Consider the following 2,605-nt stretch of genomic DNA (forward strand, 5'->3'; position numbering starts at 1 on the left):
AGATTAAGAGGGAATAACTAGGCGAAACTTTCGGATAAAAATTTTTCTATCTCTCTAAGTTCATTTTATTTTGATTTGATACCGTAAAATTATACCGTAAACAATTTTTCAGAAATTCCTTGTAATTTATGGTAATAGCTTATATTACGCACGATAAGTTATCAGTAATTTTGGCTGACCTTACGTAAAGTTTGGTAATGTTTCTAGTCGCCAAGCTATTGCACTTTAGGTATTGAGCAGGATTAAAAGGTGAGACGAAAATAGTTTCGGATTGGTCAGGATTGAATTTAACTCCTTTCTGAATGTGCCGCGGATTAGCAATGACTGTAAAAGAAAAATTGCATTATTATTTAATAATATTCAAATATAAAACAAGATTTCTATGATTCTTATATGAAATTTCAGCCGTTTGTCAAAAGAAGGGTGTCACTGATATTTCGTTTGAAGTGGATCTAAATATCATTACTTATTAATAACTTTAATAAGTAACACATTATTTCTAAAATTAATAAATGATTTCCATTGTTTTATTTCACAGATCGATCATAGATAAATTCACATAAGGAAATGCAGATGGATTTGGTGCATTTCAACTGGTTCGTTTTAATGAACATTATTGGAAAACCGTTATATCTAGACCTTATCCCAAGACGGGGGGTTAATCAGCCTAAAATTAATTTTGAGTCATTCTGATGATATAAGTGTATCAAAAAGATATTTCGAGGTAATTTAGCTTGCCTGAATTTTAATTAATAGAATATCTAGGGATTTTTTTGTATTTTAAAAAATGTTTCTCCTGGACTTCATCTCAAAATTTGGTTTGATCAGCCACTAAAACAAATTAGAGACTCGTTGATGATAGGATTGTTTAAAAAATGTATCTATACCACATAATTTAGCCCAGAATTGTTATTCCATTTTTTAGAAATTATTCTATTTTCAAAATCGCTATCTCTGGATTGTATTTCCAAACTGGCATTTGATCAGCCTTTAAAATTCATACTAATTTATTTTTATGATACGGGTGTATCAAAAGGATATCTCGAGAAAATTTACCTTTCCTGAATTTAAATTAATAAAATATTTAGGGTTTTTTTTGTATTTTAGAAAATGGTTTTCCTGGACTTCATCTGAAAATTTTGTTAGATCAGCCACTAAAATAAATTAGAGACTCGTTGGTGATAGGATTGTTTAAAAAATGCATCTATACAACATAATTTAGCCCAGAATTGTTATTCCATTTTTTAGAAGTATTTTACTTTCGAAATTGATATCTCTCGATTTGATTTCCAAACTGGCATTTGATCACACTTTAAAATTCATTCTAATTTATTTTTATGATATATGTATCCAAAAGATATTTCGAGTAAATTTAACTTCCCTGAATTTTAATTAATCAATTATTTCGTGATTTTTTTCTATTTTTGGAACTGTTTTCACTGGACTTCATCTCAAAATTTTGTTAGATCCTCCACTAATATAAACTAGAGATTTGTTGGTGATAGGATTAACCAAAAAATTTGTCTAGACAAGATAATTTAGCCCAGAATTCTTATTACATTTTTTTAGAGATTATTTGATTTTCGAAATCGCTATCCCTGGATTTCATTTCCAAACTGGCATTTGATCAGCCTCTAAAATTCATTTGAATTTATTTTTATGGTATAGGTGCATCAAAAGGATATTTCGAGAAAATTTAACTTTCCTGAATTTTAATTAATAAATTATTTAGGGATTTTGTTTGTATTTTAGAAAATGTTTTCCCCAGACTTCATCTAAAAATTTGGTTTGGTCAGCCACTAAAGTAAACTAGAGACTCGCTGGTGATAGGGTTGTTTAAAAATTTATCTGGAAAAGATCATTCAGCCCAGAATTGTTATTTCATTTTTTTAGAAATTATTTTATTTTCGAAATCGCCATCTCTGGATTTGATTTCCAAACTGGCATTTGATCAGCCTTTAAAATTTATTCTAATTCTTTTTTATGATTTAGGTGTATCAAAAAGATATCTTGAGGAAATTTACCTTGCCTGAATTTTAATTAATAAAATATTGAGGGTTTTTTTTTGTATTTTAGAAAATGTTTTTCCTGGACTTCATCTCCAAATATGGATTGATCAGCCACTAAAATAAATTAGAGACTGGTGGGTGATAGGATTGTATCAAAAATGTATCTAGACAAGATAACTAAGCCTAGAATTGTTATTACATTTTGTTAGAGATTATTTTATTTTCGAAATCGCTATCTCTGGATTTGATTTCCAAACTGGCATTTGATTAGCCCCTAAAATTCATTTTAATTTATTTTTATGATATAGGTGTATCAAAAAGATATCTCGAGGAAATTTAACTTGTCTGAATTTTGATTAATAAATTATTGAGGCATTTTTTTCTATTTTAGAAAATGTTTTCCCTGGTCTTCATCTCAAAATTTGGTTTAAACAGCCACTAAAGTAAACAAGAGACTCGTTGGTGATAGGATTGTTTAAAAATGTATCCGGAAAATTTCCAAACTGGCATTTGATCAGCCTTTAAAATTTATTCTAATTCTTTTTTATGATTTAGGTGTATCAAAAAGATATCTTGAGGAAATTTACCTTGCCTGA

At 28.5% G+C, this 2,605-nt stretch overlaps 1 protein-coding gene across 1 annotated transcript in view; it reads right to left on the reverse strand.

Moving 5' to 3' along the window:
• LOC117174188 overlaps positions 1 to 2,605 on the reverse strand; it is a 1,286,801-nt gene that overhangs the window by 338,762 nt on the left and 945,434 nt on the right. The window lies entirely within an intron of this gene.

This window comes from Belonocnema kinseyi, chromosome 6 (genome assembly GCF_010883055.1).
Source record: "Belonocnema kinseyi isolate 2016_QV_RU_SX_M_011 chromosome 6, B_treatae_v1, whole genome shotgun sequence".
Lineage (NCBI taxonomy): Eukaryota > Metazoa > Arthropoda > Insecta > Hymenoptera > Cynipidae > Belonocnema > Belonocnema kinseyi.